We start from the raw sequence: 18,245 nt of genomic DNA on the forward strand, positions 1-18,245 counted from the left end.
CCTAATAGCATCAAAAGTCTGACAGATAGCCATGTAGCATTTAAAAGGAAATTAAAAGAATTTCTGAATGGCAACTGCTTCTACTCATTAGATGAATTTTTGGATATAGTGGGTAATTTCCCCAACCCCCCCAAAAAAATATTAAGTGTCATGTAATATTTTGTGTAATGTAATATCTTGTATAGACACCTTTTATTAACCTGACACGTTCCACATCATTACGAAGTGTCGCATTCATGATCTATGGAACAAGTACTAATCTAATCTAATCTATCTTTTAATATGTAGACCTAAAAAGTAGCTAATTCCCTATGAGAATTAAAGCAGATACACAGAACGAGATTTCTATTAAGGCTACACAAAAGCCTGTGGTAAAAATTATTAGTTTGCTAAAACGTTTTGACATTAATTACAGTTGTTAGCAACTCAAAAACCGATTTAATTTATGATAAATGCAGATAATAAATGCGGCTGCTCCCTTAAGGGAAAACTAGATGTAACACAAAATGTGAGAAAATCTGCTAGAGTAACTAAATCACAAACCCTAATTTGATACAAATTGCTGGTAGATGATACAAAGGACAATGGTAGCTTCCGAAAATTCTCAAAGCACACGTTTATTTGCCTTGATATACAATGAAATTCTGGGGTGATGTATACATTGACTGAACTGTGAACATAAACGTTGATTTGCTATGAATTAAATTGCATGTCTAAAACACCTGTACCACTAACTTACCAAAATATAATTTTCTAAGGATCCGAAAATTCTAAAAATAACCTATTTCTCAGGTAATTGTACAATGAAATTAGAGAAAGGTTGTTCTGAACGAGGATAGGCCTACTGATCTTAAAAATTTTAAAAGAGTATAATTCAGTTTAAGCCTACAATTGACGATAACAATTCTAGTTTATCGTGGCACTCACGAATGTTCGAAATTTCATAATATATCACAATACAAACGGGTTTGGTACAATCAATGACAGATTACGGAGAAGTAGCGACGCGAACAGTAAATTACACGAATATAGGACTTTAAATCAACACACGATCTTGTACAAGCGGTCTCACACAAGAGAAAATTCCTTTTTGTATTTAAATAGAAGTGCACATTGCACGGATTTTTCATTTAGCTGATTCTGTGTACATTTCTAAACTGGCGGCCGAAGAAGAACACTGCAGCGTAAGTTATAGATACTGCTATTCAAGAAGGTTAGAATCCTTGGTGCTATATGATAGACATCACTGTCAAAGCGAGTGGAGTACTGTGTATTGATTTATGATGTTTGCGTTTCACGGATAGGAATGTTGGTGATTCCCTGATTGAGTCATTAAAAGTGAGGAAGTTGCGCAATTTGGGTGCTGGCTATGGTGTGCAGTCTCGCTCGAAAAGTTGTATTTTATTGACTCCAGAAGTTAGTATTGTAGATGTTAACAGGTTTCAACTCACTCCCATAGCCAGTGTATTGGCTGTACTGTACTGTAACAGGGAGAAAAAAATGTATGTAGAAACGCCTTAGTATATTGATTTTTGCAGTATTTGCCTATTTCATTATTAGAAAAAAATGTCTGCAGGCCACTGAGGCGTTAACATACGACCAAGGTGGCATTAGGATAAATTTTGACAGCAACTGTTTCTGGGCGTGGATAGCACAGAGCATTGTCCACTGATTTATTATTTTCTCGCAGTTTTTCTGTATTTACCCTTCGTTCTGAACATATGCATTAGAAGTCACTTGTAGATTTTCTTAGTCTTAAGAGAAATATTTCTGTATCTTATTATTCCTGACAATCTCCAAATGTGTTTGAAAAAGTGATGGAGGACAGCATATTAGGAAAATTTTGGGCAAAAGTCGGTTCAAACCTCCTTTTGACTGTTACTATTACAAAGAATAGTCGCTATATAAGTTTTCTCATATACATAGTTTACATTAACAGCCAGTAGCATTTTTTAAGCTGCTGACGTTCGTAAAATTGATACAGAGAGTAAAAACGTTCTGCTCTGTTTGAGTTAGTTTTTTTAGTCATGTCATTGGAATTTTTATAAGGGCAGGGAATTCAATGAATGAAAATACTTTTGCAGTTCTCGCATAAAGTGTTTTCATTAGAGGAAATCGACTAATAAGCCACTGTCAACCAGGATCCTCCTGCACCCATCTCTGTTAGGAAAAACATGTTTGTACAAGTTCTTCACTATGTGTGCATTGCCTCATTGGATTTTGTGCTTACAATTCATCACCGCTCAGACTGAAGATGCCCATAGATACTGTACTAGAAGGAGAAATGTTACCCTTATTATAAGATAGACATTAGTCTCAGTATAGAGAGATTTTCATTTTTCCTATAAGGTTCTTACCAAAGTGCTTAAAAGTTTCACAAACTAGAGCTCCCTTACTTGTACTGAATATCCTGAATAAATTATTTGTTGTTCTGAAAACTTATTTGTTGTGCAAGCCAAGTCAACCAAAGTGTTAGATTCCACCCGTTGGCTTTGACCTGTGACGTAAGGCTGTTGTGGTGTATGACATCATGACGGCCCGAGGTTTTGTTTGTGAGTGTTGTGTGTTTGTAGGTGTCATGTTGATGCAGTTGGTGGTGCTCTCTGGTGGTGTGTTTGGGGGTTTCGTGTTAGTGTTGTGGGTTTAGTTTGCGCTTGTGGTGCGTTTGTAGGTGGCGTTTTGCTGTGGTCTGTGGTGCTATCTGGTGGTGTTTGTGGGTCGCGTGTTGTGTGTAGTATTGGGTTCATTTGAGTGGTAGACATTGACTGGTATTGTCATGGTGCTGACTGTGTGTCTAGTGGAATATTTTGCAGTGAGTTGATGGTGTAGTTTTTTTATGCCTAAGTTACTGTAGTGTCGTTTTCGGTTCGCTGTATGTGAATTCTTTATGTTACTGTTATGTCTTTGTTAGGTGCGTATATGACCCAGAAGATTAATAGTTTTCGGTTATGGGGGCTTAGGGGCGACACTCCCTTGTCGCTTATAAAGTTCCTCCAACTTTTCGGTATTTTGGCAGAATTCGTGCAGTGTTCGTTGGTTGGAGAACCTATGAGGCTTATCAAAGGTCTGACCTCTTGGACCAGGGACAGCTATATGTGGAGATGTCGGAGGGATAACGTATGGCACTCCATACGTCAAGGTTCCTGGTTCGAGAAATCTAGGTTGGGCATGCGTGAGATTGTGTTGATGAGTTATCACTTTTGTTATCCTCTCACAGTTTCTGTGCGCATGAGGTGGGTGTGAGTGAGCAAGTGGTGCTTGACTGGTATTCTTTTTGTCGTGAGGTTTGTTCTGAATGTATTAAATATAGAGGTAAGTTGGGTGGGCCTGGGGTAGTTGTAAAGATTGATTAGTCACAGTTTGGGAGGGGTAAGCTTATGGTTGGTTTATGGGTGTGGGGGACTGTGGTATCAGGGGCTGGGTATTCAGAATGTGTTTCTAATGTTGTTGAGTGTTGTACAAAAGGGGAGTTAGTGGATTTGATTCATGAATATGTAGAAGAGGGTAGTACTGTAGTAGTTTCAGATGGGTTTTCTTCTTATAGCGGGTTGGGTCAGGAGGGTACCAGCATTTAGTAGTTAACCACAGTATTGAATTTTATTTGGTTGTGGTTTATTCTGTGTGTGTGTGTGTGTGTGTGTGTGTGTGTGTGTGTGTGTGTCCTAGAGGCCAGTGCCGGAGCTTATTTGTTTATTTTTTTTGTCTGTTCAGATTCATGGTTGGTTTTGTTGTTGGTATTTGTGATTGGTATTGTGAATTGCTGTCGATCTTTATAAGTGAAGGGAAGTATTCAGTTTCAATGTGTAGTTGTGGGTGTTTCTGGTATCGGTAGTTTGTGGATCAAGGGAAGTGTTCGATTCCAATTCTGTTGTGTTGTTTGAGGTAGTGTTGATTGTGGATGTGGTTGTAGTTTAGAGTTTCATGATTTGGCATCGGTAGTTTCTGTTGACTTAGATAGGTCAAGGGAAGTGTTCGATTCCAGTGGATATTGTTTTTAGGTGATTTTGGGAAGGATGTGGTCATTTTATTTTATCGTTTTTGTCGTTTGGTTTAGTGGCGTGTGCTTATTTCTAGTTTCTCCCCACCCAAAAACCCCAATTTCCCCCGCTTGTCCCATTCGTTTCATTATATTTTTGGAGGAATATGTGTTTGATGGTTTTTCGATATATTTTTGTATTTGTTGTCATGTTTATGTAATGACGTCATATTCGCAATATGGAAGTTGTGAATGGTCGTTTCCACCATATTGGTGACGTCATTGGTTGAAGCAGATGGGTGGAATCGGACATTTCCCTTAACTCCATTGATTGAAGATATATTAAATCGTTTTATGCTATTGATATGAAAATTTCTAGTTTGGAAACAATCACTAAACAGGGTATAGAGGAATGTTTTATCATCTGGTTTGACCAATGACACTGGAAACATTCGAAAAGCGCTGTAAACAATATGGCGACAATAATGTAATGTTATTGGAGATTTTTTCCGAAATGGGCTAAGCTACAATCAGTCTGTCAGTACAACCAGTTTTTTTAGTATCACATTTGTTGACTTCACTATACCTCGGGCAAATATATCATGTATTTATTGAATGTGAGACCACACATCCAACAAGTTTAAGATCAACCATCTCCCCCTGTGATCTTGGTATGATATTATGCACAAAATTCTCTTGTGGGGAAAAACGAGGAGCAAGCTTATCAGAAGCAGTTGCTGTTAAAAAGTATAGTCAAATTTTCTTTCTAGTCATTTTTTAAATAATTTTATTCCCCTGAAGTGTCATCACTTTTGGCCCTTTCATTGCAAAAAAAGTGCACTTTCTAATTGTAAATGCTGTTATGGCCTTTTGTTTGTGTATTTTTTTTCTTTCAAATACTATTTTATTTCTGCAAACTAGTTATGAATACCTGAGTGACACTTTGATTGTTAGTTGTCAAATTGAGTACCATTATCACTTAGAACCAGATACCTTTTGATAAGTGATGTAGCCTATGCTATTTTCTGCCTGGTCTTCAGTAGTAAATGGGTCTTGTTTTTTCATTGCTTGTATTATTTGCTGTACACTACTCAACAATATTTTTTTGTTTCTGTATAGTGCACTTGTGCTGTCGATAAAAACCATGGGGCTAGAATAGTTCTTCATCCTCAGTTGGTACAGTGAAAAGACCAAAGTTAGTCAATTTTGAACTTTTGTCACTTTGTTTGTAACAGTGTCCTCTTTGGCATGTCAAATTCTTGATTCTTGTCATTTATTCACGCTTCTAATTCCTATTGGATCTGTACCTAGAAGAAAGCGTTCTTACATTGACACTGATCAGAGACTGGGGCCAAGATTCACAGAAATAAATTTACAAAATAGCGATTTATAATGTGATTAGCTTTGGACACTGATATGTTTTGACATCCAAAAATAAATCCGTGGTAATTGTCATTGACTGGTTGGTGTTGAAGACTGGAATGTCTAAGAAAATATACCTAGGATGGATTGATTATTGTTGAAAATAATCTAGATCCCTTATACACCCCATCTTAAAATTAACAGTTGGGTTTGATATTATTAACAAGTAGCCTTACTTTGTATAGTTTCTTGGATCAGTGTAATGTAAATTATTTTCCTTCAAAATTAGCTGGGTGTCTGGGAGCTGCAAATATAGTGTTATATAGTTAGGTACAAAATGTCCCATATCCATAACAGTGATCTCCCCTTCCCCTTCCTTTTTATTTGATAAAGCTGAGATAATTGTAAAATTGTTACGTCTACCTTAGTTCAGGTACCAAACATTTATTTACCTGGGTAGCAGAATAAATTCTTGTTGAACAGTTGGCTGCTAATACCTATTCCATTCAAGAATTAGCTTGACATTAGTAGTTCATGTAGCATAAAAGAAACAATTAGTTCTGTTGTTAAACTAAATGATCTGTATTTTGGCTTGTTACAAAATATCCCATCAGGCATGTAAATAATGCGAAAACCATACAGTGTACTATAGCCAGTAAAATAATTTTACTGTTAGAAAGCAACAACAATTTTATAAAAGTAGAAGAAATTCTGTGTTCATTGCTCATTTGTTCTCACTGCTACATAAAGGCCTCCATGACTTTTCCATGCATTGTTACCTTCAGCTATATGCATGCATGTTTCTGCAGCAATTTTTGGAGTATTTTGTGCAATACTAACATCCATTTGTAAAAGTGGATATTGACAATAACCTCTAATTATATACTTGAGGTGGCACTACTATGTGGATAAGGCAATCGAAAAACTCAGTTCTGTACTTTAAAATCTCTCATTATTTTTATGGGGTCCTCACATGCCCAATATTTATTGCACAATAATATTGTATTGAAGTATTCTGCGGAAGTGTGAGGCTAAGAGAGGCACAATATTAATGCACAATATTTATACACATAGATAAGATCTCTGCCTTGGTGAACATCGCGGTGCTTGATGATGTGGAACTCGCATGTATTGCAGTTGAGTGGTTTGCCTTGCAAAACACTAACAAGTTATGCAGAATGGGCCAAATAAGTGTGAAAAGATTCCAGTAAACATTCAGTATTCGCTGCAGGGTAGGCTCATAGGCTTAAACCCCAATAATTATTTATAAATTAAACAAGCGAACTGAACAATTTATAGAGTACATGTGCAGTCTCCTGTAGATTTCTGTACTGTAACAGCTTTTGCAAATGAAATAAAACAATTTTTTACTGAATAGATATTGAAACCTTACACTGTATGTCACTGATGTGACAACTGTTGCAATGAAACACAAAAGGAAGAACCATCTATGGTCACAGAGAACCTGATTTTAATTTGCCGGTTCTAGTAACTGCTAAAAGTAAAACAAAAATTTCTGCTTCTTGTCTTGAATGACACCATAATTTTAGTTGCATCTGCTATTGCAGAGAACAAGGTATTTGACCTTTCCTAAATAATTGGAATTTCATTTCTCAGAGTACTGCATGGTGCTGAAATATACACCTTCCAGCAGACTCCCTGTCTTACCATTTACTTATTTCAATTGCTTGCAGAAATTCATTCGGAACAAATTGAATTTATCTTGGTCTTGGCAGGAACTGCTGTCTGTTGAGCAGTACTACCCTTGCACAGTACAGTATATAGAGTGAGCTTCATTATTTTTAAAGCCCCGGCAGTTTCCTTCAATATATTGTGCATACCATCAATACCACTCTGACGGTCAATATTATTATTATTATTATACAGTATTCAGTATTATGCAATAAATATAAAGTGTTTTATGGCCACTTCACCTGCAGACTGGATTGCTATCATACTTTGCATACTTTCACTTAGTAACACAGTGTGGTATAACAAAAAAAGTCACAAAATAAAAGGGGAGTTTTATATGACTTGCCGTGTGTGTGTGTGTGTGTGTGTGTGTGTGTGTGTGTGTGTGTTTTTAGTTTTCATTAGTCATAATTATGTCTTACATCTAGTCTGCCCTTCAGAGGGCTTGAGTGTTTCGTGATTGTGGCTAGTGAACGCAGGTCTGCAAGCTATTGCAGCACCACCGTCTTTTCTTGTGCTGCAATCTCCCATCTTAGACTGTCATTACTTCATGTACCTTCAGACGCATTTTGACAGTTCTTGAGGATGGCCATATTATTTCTCTAGGTTGTTCTTTCTTTGTTTACACCTTTCTCCTTATAATTTTCATCATGGGTGGAAGTAATTTTGGTTCCATTTTAGGATTGACCTCAATTTTTCTAAATTTTTGCTGTTATGTGAACCAGTTGGGAAGCTTACCTCATAAAAAACTAGTTTAACTATGGTTTAAAAGATCCCCTACTCTCAATAACCAGGCAAACACAAATGCCTGTCTATAAAGTGTGCCAGCCACAAATAACATTTTTGTGTTTCATTCCATTGTTATACATTTGGGATAAAATAAACAGTGAATTAGGAGAGAAAAAAATTTACAATCTGTGCAAGAAAAGACCCAGATTCCGAACTAGCAGCACATTCCCACCATGAGGCACTTGTCTGAGATAATTAGCACTTATAGACAGCGATTCTTAAATGTGTACAAAGTATGCCATGCGACCACACACTGTGCCTGTGAGAGGGTTAAAACTAATGTGGTAGCTAGTCAATAGTGTTTGGATCATCATCTACCTTCTTTATGAAATCCTGTGAAAACACAGAGCAGTCCTGGTGCCAGTGTGTTAGCTCCTGATGCATGTCGAGGAGTAGTGGCTGTCACATTGGAGATTCCTGGACTCCAGTCAGTGGCCTTCATGCTGGACAACTTTTGGTGCTGCTATGTGGTACCCTGGGGGGGGGGGGGGGGGGCATGATCTGAGTAGGTGGTATCAGGCTAGATGTTTCACAGATGAAACAAGTCAAATTAACCCAAAATAATATTCGTGGTGACTCAGCAGTCTCAGTGGGTAGAGATAAATATAGAAACTTATAAAGTCATTCATTCCTATCCCTAGGCACACCAGGGGTGAGAAACAAGCACAGAGGAACTGAGCTTCCAAAGTCCCTCAATATCTACATCGACATCTACATCTGTCCTTTGCAAACTACTGTGAAATGCGTGGCAAAGTGTACATCCCATTGTACCAGTTATTACGGTTTCTTCTCATTCCATTCATGTATGGAGCAAGGGAAGAATGGTGGGTTGAATGCCTTCATTCATGCTGCAATTATTCTAATCTTGTCCTCACAATCCCTATGCAAGTGATATGGAGGGGGTTGTAGTTTATTCCTAGAGTCATCATTTAAAACCAGTTCTTGAAACTTTAATGGACTTTATCTGGATAGTTTACATCTATCTTAGTCTTCCAGTTCAGTTCCTTCAGTAGCTCTCTGACACTCTCTTGTGGATCAAACAAGCCTGATGATGATTTGTGCTGCCCTTCTCTGTATACATTCATTTTCCCCTGTTGGTTCTATTTGGTATGGGTCAGACACACTTGAGCAATGTAGTAAAACCAGTTGCACAAGTGATTTTTGAGACTTGTTTGTTGACTGACTGCACTTCCCCAGTATTCTACAGATAAACTGAAGTATGTCACCTGTTTCAGCTGCCACTGAACCTATGTGATCATTCCATTTCATATCCATTAAAAAGTGTTACAGCAGATATTTGTAAGAGTTGGCCAATTCCAACAGTGATGCATTGCTATTATGGTCATAAGATACTTAATTTTTTATTTTGTGAAGTGCAAAATTTTACATTTCTGAACATTTAAAGCCAGTTGCCAATCTTTGCACCACTTTGAAATCTTATCCAGATCTGACTGAATATTTATGCTGCTTCTTTCAGACAGTACTTCATTATAGAGAACTGTATCATCTGCAAAAAGTTTGATTACTTTTAGTATTGTCTGCAAGGTCATTAATATACGTAAACGGCAAGCCTCTCAAGACACCTTCATGAGACACGTCAGAAGTTACTTCTACCTCTGACGATGACTCACTATCCAAGATAACATGCTGCATCCTCCCTACTAAAAGGTCCACAGGCTAGTCACAAATGTAACTTGATACCCCATATGATTGTACTTCTGACAGTAATTGTAGGTGTGGTGCTGAATAAAATGCTTTTTGGAAATTGAAAGACCAAGTGATGTGGTGCAGTAGTTAGCACACTGGACTCTTATTTGGGTGGACAGCTGTTCAAACATGTGTCCGGTCATCCTGATTTAGGTTTTCTGTGATTTCCCTAGATTGCTTCAGGCAAATGCTGGGATAGTTTCTTTGAAAGGGCACGGCTGATTTCCTTCTCCATCATTCACCAATTTGAGCTTGTGCTCTGCTTCTAATGACCTCGCTGTCGATGGGATGTTAAACACTGCTCTCCTCTTCCTCGGAAAGCATGAATACTGCATCTGCGTGGCTGCCTTGATCCAAAGCTTTCAGTATGTCATGTGAGGAAAGTACGAGTTGGGCTTCACGTGATCGATGTTTTCGGAATTCATGCTGGTTGGCATGAAGCAGGTTGTTCTGCTCAGATATCTCATTATGTTTGAGCTCAGAATACGCACCAAGATTCTACAGCAAATTGTCAATGGTTTTGGATGGTAATTTTGTGGATCACTTCTCCTACCCTTCTTTTAGGAGGATGTAACCTGTGCTTTTTTTCGAAGAACTGGGCATGGTTTTGTGTTCAGAGGATCTTTGATAGATTATGGTAAAGAAGGGCAAACTCAGCTGCAAATTCAGTATAGAATCTGACAGGGATTCCATTGGGCCCTGGAGCTTTGTACAATTTCAATGATTTCAGCTGTTTCTCAACACCACTGACAGTAATACTTATTTCATTCATCTTTTGGGTAATATGAGGATTAAATTGGGGCAATTCTCCTTGGTTTTCCTTCACAAAGGAACAGTTGGAAACAGAGTTAAGCGTTTCAGCTTTTGGTTTGCTATCGTCTGAATTATTTAATGAATTCTTTATAAACATAAACAGAGCAAACATCAATGTAGAAAATTACCCAGGTAAGGTAAATATCTTTAACAGTGAGCAATTTGAAGTGAATTTTTCAGTACATTTACCAAAACGATTGTAAAAGATACAGAAAATATGATACTATAAATAAAGAGTAGAACATCATCAGGATTGGATGGGATAACAACAAAAGTGTTACAAACGGTCTCTAAAATAATTGCACAGCAACTATCTGCAATAGTTAATCAGTTCCTTCAAGAAGGCCATTATCCAGACACACTAAACTATGCAGTAGTCCAGCGACTATTGAAAATAAGCATGAAAGAACATATGGGAAACTATCACCCAATCTCTTGTCTTCCATCACTATCAATGTTTGAAAACGTAGTCACCATACACATTCAAAATTTCATAGAAAAATTTAAAATCTCAAAACATCTGTATGGGTTTCAAAAAGGCAAAATCACATCATCTGCTATAAACCATTTTGTTGGTAAAATTATCTCATCTCTAGACAACTCGCTGCATGCCACAGGATTTTTTGTGACCTATCAATGGCCTTTGAAGTGTGGATACCTTATTACACTGTAACCTGGAAAATTATGATATTCGGGTCATTCTGTTAGAATGGTTTAAGTCCTGCACTCAACTGAAGACAGAGTGGTTATATCAACATGGAGAGGAACTTATATTTCAAAATGTCCCCATCATTTCACTAAGAGTATCCCAAGGTTCTGTCTTAGGTCCTATTCTGTTTGTTTTACGTTGACAAACTACCACTTAATATTAACCCTTAACTACTATGGTCATTCACAGGAACACAATTACTATGGAGGGGTCTCACAGACCACATTTTTCTATTTTACATGTCAAACCAGAATTTTGCTGAATATATATAGTTTTTTTGACTTCCAGCCATTCATTACACTTCTTAGAGGTGGCTTTTGTAAAAACTTAATTTTTTTAAACACTACGGTATTTTAAGCACTTCAACAATTAAAACAAAGCGAAATCTGGAGTATATTTTTATTTTATGAGTTACGAAAATAACAGCAAATAGTTAGCTCTCTATTCACACACAGATTTTCATCAGAGGGATTATATTACAAATTGGCAATATAACTAGGTGGAAAAATCCGACATGACTTACGATAAATTGTGTGCGAAGTCAGCTTTCAGTTTACGACTCACTTTTCAATGTAGAGCGAATATTTCAGTCCGTAAGTCTATGAATGGAGAAACTTTGCCACCATTTTACTTCTAAAATTACAAGTAAAAACTAAATACTTGTTCTCATGTGCCACTGAATCATACTTTAGTCAATTTCCACCTGCAAACACTTCACGCAGACCTTCCTGGAACACTCCAAAGAAATCGGAACCCACACTGTTGACATGGATACATTGTTTTCCCTCTTCAAACGAGGAGGGCAAAAGGTGCACGTTTTTCGATTTTCGAATTCTTCTTTCGGTGTCAGAGGCTCATCTTGCAAGTGAAGACATCTGTCTCGCATAACACACGTTGCACAGAAGGCCCAGCTTTCCCCACCATGGAGAAACAGTAGCATGCAATAAATAGTCGATAGTAGTTAAGGGTTAAGTGTCACTCAGTGTTATTTGCAGATGACACATCTGTAAGATTTGCAGGAAGCTAGCTGTGTGAAATTCATAGGAATGCAACAAGGATAAAAATCTATCATGCGGCTCACTTAGTACCTTGCAAATAAATTAAATGTTGTTGTTGTTGTGGTCTTCAGTCCTGAGACTGGTTTGATGCAGCTCTCCATGCTACTCTATCCTGTGCAAGCTTCTTCATCTCCCAGTACCTACTGCAACCTACATCCTTCTGAATCTGCTTAGTGTATTCATCTCTTGGTCTCCCCCTACGATTCTTACCCTCCACGCTGCCCTCCAATACGAAATTGGTGATCCCTTGATGCCTCAGAACATGTCCTACCAACCGATCCCTTCTTCTGGTCAAGTTGTGCCACAAACTCCTCTTCCCCCCAATCCTATTCAGTACCTCCTCATTAGTTATGTGATCTACCCATCTAATCTTCAGCATTCTTCTGTAGCACCACATTTTGAAAGCTTCTATTCTCTTCTTGTCCAAACTATTTATCGTCCATGTTTCACTTCCATACATGGCTACACTCCCTACAAATACTTTCAGAAAAGATTTCCTGACACTTAAATCTATACTCGATGTTAACAAATTTCTCTTCTTCAGAAACGCTTTCCTTGCCATTGCCAGTCTACATTTTATATCCTCTCTACTTCGACCATCATCAGTTATTTTGCTCCCCAAATAGCAAAACTCCTTTACTACTTTAAGTGTCTCATTTCCTAATCTAATTCCCTCAGCATGACTCGACTTAATTCGACTACATTCCATTATTCTCGTTTTGCTTTTGTTGATGTTCATCTTATATCCTCCCTTCAAGACACTATCCATTCCGTTCAACTGCTCTTCCAAGTCCTTTGCTGTCTCTGACAGAATTACAATGTCATCGGCGAACCTCAAAGTTTTTATTTCTTCTCCGTGGATTTTAATACCTACGAATTTTTCTTTTGTTTCCTTTACTGCTTGCTCAATATACAGATTGAATAACATCAGGGAGAGGCTACAACCCTGTCTTACTCCATTCCCAACCACTGCTTCCCTTTCATGTCCCTCGACTCTTGTAACTGCCATCTGGTTTCTGTACAAATTGTAAATAGCCTTTCGCTCCCTGTATTTTACCCCTGCCACCTTTAGAATTTGAAAGAGAGTATTCCAGTCTACATTGTCAAAAGCTTTCTCTAAGTCTACAAATGCTAGAAACGTAGGTTTGCCTTTCCTTAATCTTTCTTCTAAGATAAGTCGTAAGGTCAGTATTGCCTCACGTGTTCCAGTATTTCTACGGAATCCAAACTGATCTTCCCCAAGGTCGGCTTCTACTAGTTTTTCCATTTGTCTATAAAGAATTCGTGTTAGTATTTTGCAGCTGTGGATTATTAAACTGATTGTTCGGTAATTCTCACATCTGTCAACACCTGCTTTATTTGGGATTGGAATTATTATATTCTTCTTGACGTCTGAGGGTATTTCGCCTGTTTCATACATCTTGCTCACCAGATGGTAGAGTTTTGTCAGGACTGGCTCTCCCAAGGCCATCAGTAGTTCCAATGGAATGTTGTCTACTCCGGGGGCCTTGTTTCGACTCAGGTCTTTCAGTGCTCTGTCAAACTCTTCACGCAGTATCTTATCTCCCATTTCATCTTCATCTACATCCTCTTCCATTTCCATAATGTTGTCCTCAAGTACATCGCCCTTGTATAGACCCTCTATATACTCCTTCCACCTTTCTGCTTTCCCTTCTTTGCTTATAACTGGGTTTCCATCTGAGCTCTTGATGTTCATACAAGTGGTTCTCTTATCTCCAAAGGTCTCTTTAATTTTCCTGTAGGCAGTATCTATCTTACCCCTAGTGAGATAAGCCTCTACATCCTTACATTTGTCCTCTAGCCATCCCTGCTTAGCCATTTTGCACTTCCTGTCGATCTCATTTTTGAGACGTTTGTATTCCTTTTTGCCTGCTTCATTTACTGCATTTATATATTTTCTCCTTTCATCAATTAAATTCAATATTTCTTCTGTTACCCAAGGATTTCTACTAGCCCTCGTCTTTTTACCTACTTGATCCTCTGCTGCCTTCACTACTTCATCCCTCAAAGCTACCCATTCTTCTTCTACTGTATTTCTTTCCCCCATTCCTGTCAATTGTTCCCTTATGCTCTCCCTGAAACTCTGTACAACCTCTGGTTCTTTCAGTTTATCCAGGTCCCATCTCCTCAAATTCCCACCTTTTTGCAGTTTCTTCAGTTTTAATCTACAGGTCATAACCAATAGATTGTGGTCAGAATCCACATCTGCCCCTGGAAATGTCTTACAATTTAATACCTGGTTCCTAAATCTCTGTCTTACCATTATATAATCTATCTGATACCTTTTAGTATCTCCAGGGTTCTTCCATGTATACAACCTTCTATCATGATTCTTAAACCAAGTGTTAGCTATGATTAAGTTGTGCTCTGTGCAAAATTCTACCAGGCGGCTTCCTCTTTCATTTCTTAGCCCCAATCCATATTCACCTACTACGTTTCCTTCTCTCCCTTTTCCTACACTCGAATTCCAGTCACCCATGACTATTAAATTTTCGTCTCCCTTCACTATCTGAATAATTTCTTTTATTTCATAGCCTAGCATTTTCAATGAGCATATTGTACAATGCTACAGTATGGGCATAAGAAAAGTAGTATATCACAGCTACTTCGTGTCAGTAATAAGGTATGGAATTGTATTTTGGGGCAAGTCAAACCATATGTGTCGATTAAATTAAGACTTCAGAAAACCAACATAGAAATTTATACAATGTAGGGCGAAGAGCATCTAACAAGGGAACCTCCCCATTGCACCCCCCTCAGATTTAGTTATAAGTTGGCACAGTGGATAGGCCTTGAAAAACTAAACACAGATCAATCGAGAAAACAGGAAGAAGTTGTGTGGAACTACAAAAAATAAGCAAAATAGGCAACATCAAGGCTAATGTAAGCTCAGGAGCGTCGTGGTCCTGTGGTTAGCGTGAGCAGCTGCGGAGCGAGAGGTTCTTGGTTAAAGTCTTCCCTTCAGTGAAAAGTTTAATTTTTTTTTTCTTCAGTTTATGTGACAAACTCTTATGTCTTCATCACTTTTTTGGGAGTGATTATCACATCCACAAGAAAACCGAAATCGGGTAAGGTAGAAGAATCTTTTTACCCATTCGCCAAGTGTACAAGTTAGGTGGGTCGACAACATATTCCTGTCATGTGACGCACATGCCGTCACCAGTGTCGTATAGAATATATCACACGTTTTTCTGTGGAGGAATCGGTTGACCTATGACCTTGCGATCAAATGTTTTCGGTTCCCATTGGAGAGGCACGTCCTTTCGTCTACTAATCGCACGGTTTACCGGTGCGGTCGGAAAACACAGACACCAAACTTATTACAGTGAACAGAGACGATAATGAACGAACGGGCAGATCATAGCTTTGCGAAAATTGTCAGTACTCCATCAATCTTAGCCCAAATATTAATTCTCTCATTAGAATTAACATGTCTCCTGTTTCTTGTCTATAATGAGAATGGTTTATCAGTAAGTACAACAGCTGTACCATAATTCCTATCACCTTTTACTCCTATAGAAAAGGTACGATAAGAGATAATGTCTCTGTCGTAGTACGATTCCAATCCTAATAATGGCTTATCACCACCTCGTACTATAGCAACTGTTAACCAAGAATTACCAGTGACAACATCGGGAGTAGTACAGGAAAAATTAATCTTGCATCCTACAAATGTAATATTACCACTCAGAAGCTCTTCTTGAACAACATTATTAGGAACAAAACCGAAAGTGTCCACGGTTTTAAATATTGGCATCCTTTGCCTCCTGTAGTATCTTCTCCGACGGTAAGGCATGGCTGTGTGCTCTGTGCGGCTGCCTAGAGTCGAATGAGCGTGCAGCTGCCTGTGCAGACAGTTATCAAGCAACATGGGCATGGCAGGAAGTAAGCCTGCGCCCCAGCGCAATGGCTGTGAAAACATGCAGTTGCCTCGTGTTAAATTAAATGCAGCAGCTTGCCAAAAGCCGAGAAGCGATTCTTCTTGGTGTTTTAGCTCACAGTGGCACTCTGGGATGCTCTCTGGGATCCTTTCTGGGGTACTCTGGGATTATCTAAGGCTCAGTTTTTGATGGTGTATGTGTTACTTTTTATTTTATTGTTATGGCTGTATTCTGTTAGCCGCTGCAGCTGTGTAAGGCGGGTGACCTTGAATGGGACTTAGCCACTGGACGAGGCAGCCGGGCAACACGGGCCCTAGTATTACTAGGCCCGTGTTGCTGGAAAACTCGCATCCGGTTGCGCAATACGCGCCGCCATTGCGCTGGCGCGCGGGCGTACTTCCTGCCACGCCCAGCCAGCTTCTAATTATCTGCAGGAAGTGTGACGTATGGCACGGCTCTTATGAGTACTTGCAGGCTTCAACAGATTGTTAGGTGGAGTTGTAGTGCTGCTACATAACAAAGCTGCTGTATTTAATTTAACACGAGGCAACTGCATGTTTTCACAGCCATGCAGCGTTCTTATTGATTAATAATGATTATTTCATATGTACTTAAAATTTCCAATGGAGGGAATATTTGAACCAAGGACCTCTCGCTCCGCAGCTGCTCACGCTAAACACGGGACCACGGCGCTCCTCAGCTCAGGTAAGCCTTGATGTTGCCTCTCTTACGCATGGACTACTCAGTTTGTATATTTTGCTTATTTTTTCATAGTTCCGCACAACTTCTTCCTGTTTTCTTGATTGATCTGTGTTCAGTTTTTCAAGGCCTATCCAGTGTGCCAACTTATATTTAAATCTGAGTGGGGTGCGATGGGGAGGTTCCCTTGTAAGTATATTAACTATATTATGAAAAGGAAAGTTTCCACCCACCATATATCAGGGATGCTGAGTCACAGATAGGCACAGCAAAATGACTGTCACAAATAAAGCTTTCGGCCCATCAGGCCTTTGTAAAAGAATAAAGCTTCACCTGTATGTTCTGGCGCAAACACAACTCACACACACATTTGAACATTCCCTCACTACACTTCTATGAGCTGATTATTTTTGTACGTTGTTACCCTGAGTTAGTTGTCAACATGATTACACCACCAGAAATCAAAATAATTTTATACTGTGAATCTTGCAAGACTTGTGTTGAAGACATCTTGCAAGACTTCTTAAGACATCTGAACTCCCTCCACGATCAAATAAAGTTCACAATGGAAATTGAAAAGGAGGGATGCCTTCCATTCTTGGATGTTTTGGTTCGGCGCAGAGAGGATGGCACTTTGGGACATGAAGTGTATAGGAAGCCAACGCACACCGATCTGTATTTAAGTGCAAATAGCTGCCACCATCCTGCCCACACAATGAGTGTTCTCCGAACTTTGACTCACAGAGCACATATTATTTCTGACGAAAGCAGTCTGCAAGATGAACTTTCCCACTTACAAAGTGTGTTTGAAGACAATAGGTACTCTCCACAACAAATACAGAGGGCACTAAAAATGAAACCGAAAGAGGCCACAAAGAAGGTAGAAGAAGATGAAGAAACCTTTAAATCGATGGCCTTCCTGCCATATGTGGGTAGCCTCTCATCAAAAATAGGACGCATTCTCGGCAGACACAAAGTAAAAGTGATTTTTCGTCCTCAACCCAAGACAGCTGCACTCGTGGGCTCCGTCAAAGATGATTTGCTGCTCCGAAAATCTGGAGTTTACAAAATTCCATGTGAATGTGGCCTTTCTTATATCGGACAAACAACTCGTACTGTCCAAGAAAGATGTACAGAACACCGGAGGTACACAAGACTTTTACAACCTAACAAGTCGGCAGTGGCAGGGCACTGTATTGATAATGGTCACAGTATGTTGCATGACGACGTCGAAATTCTGGCAACTACATCATCCTTTTGGGACTAGATAGTGAAGGAGGCAATTGAAATTCGCTTGATGGCGAATCTAATTAATAGAGATAGTGGTTTTGATCTTGATAAATCATGGAATCTGGCACTTGCTGTAATAAACTCGCAAAGACGTCGTCACAGTGCAGCTCGCAATGATATATCGATATGCCATCACAGATCAAGTGCGCAGTCATAGATACAACTCGCGCATTATGCACGTCTCTGCCGCCGACCAATGTCTCTGGCGCATTTGCGTTTGTTGCCGCATGCGCAGTCGTGCGGTACAA

At 39.0% G+C, this 18,245-nt stretch overlaps 1 protein-coding gene across 4 annotated transcripts in view; it reads left to right on the forward strand.

The window, feature by feature from the left end:
- The first annotated feature begins 1,233 nt into the window (after positions 1-1,233).
- The window catches only part of LOC126202940 (protein argonaute-2-like), a 250,858-nt gene continuing 233,846 nt past the window's right edge, over positions 1,234-18,245 (forward strand). The window contains exon 1 of one of the 4 annotated variants that reach the window (XM_049937038.1): positions 1,234-1,338. The gene's annotated coding sequence lies outside the window, so the exon portion shown is untranslated. Of the gene's footprint in view, positions 1,503-18,245 lie in introns of all 4 variants that reach the window. The other 3 variants (XM_049937035.1, XM_049937037.1, XM_049937039.1) reach the window with 3 other exon arrangements.

Source organism: Schistocerca nitens, chromosome 9 (genome assembly GCF_023898315.1).
Source record: "Schistocerca nitens isolate TAMUIC-IGC-003100 chromosome 9, iqSchNite1.1, whole genome shotgun sequence".
Taxonomy (NCBI): Eukaryota; Metazoa; Arthropoda; class Insecta; order Orthoptera; family Acrididae; genus Schistocerca; species Schistocerca nitens.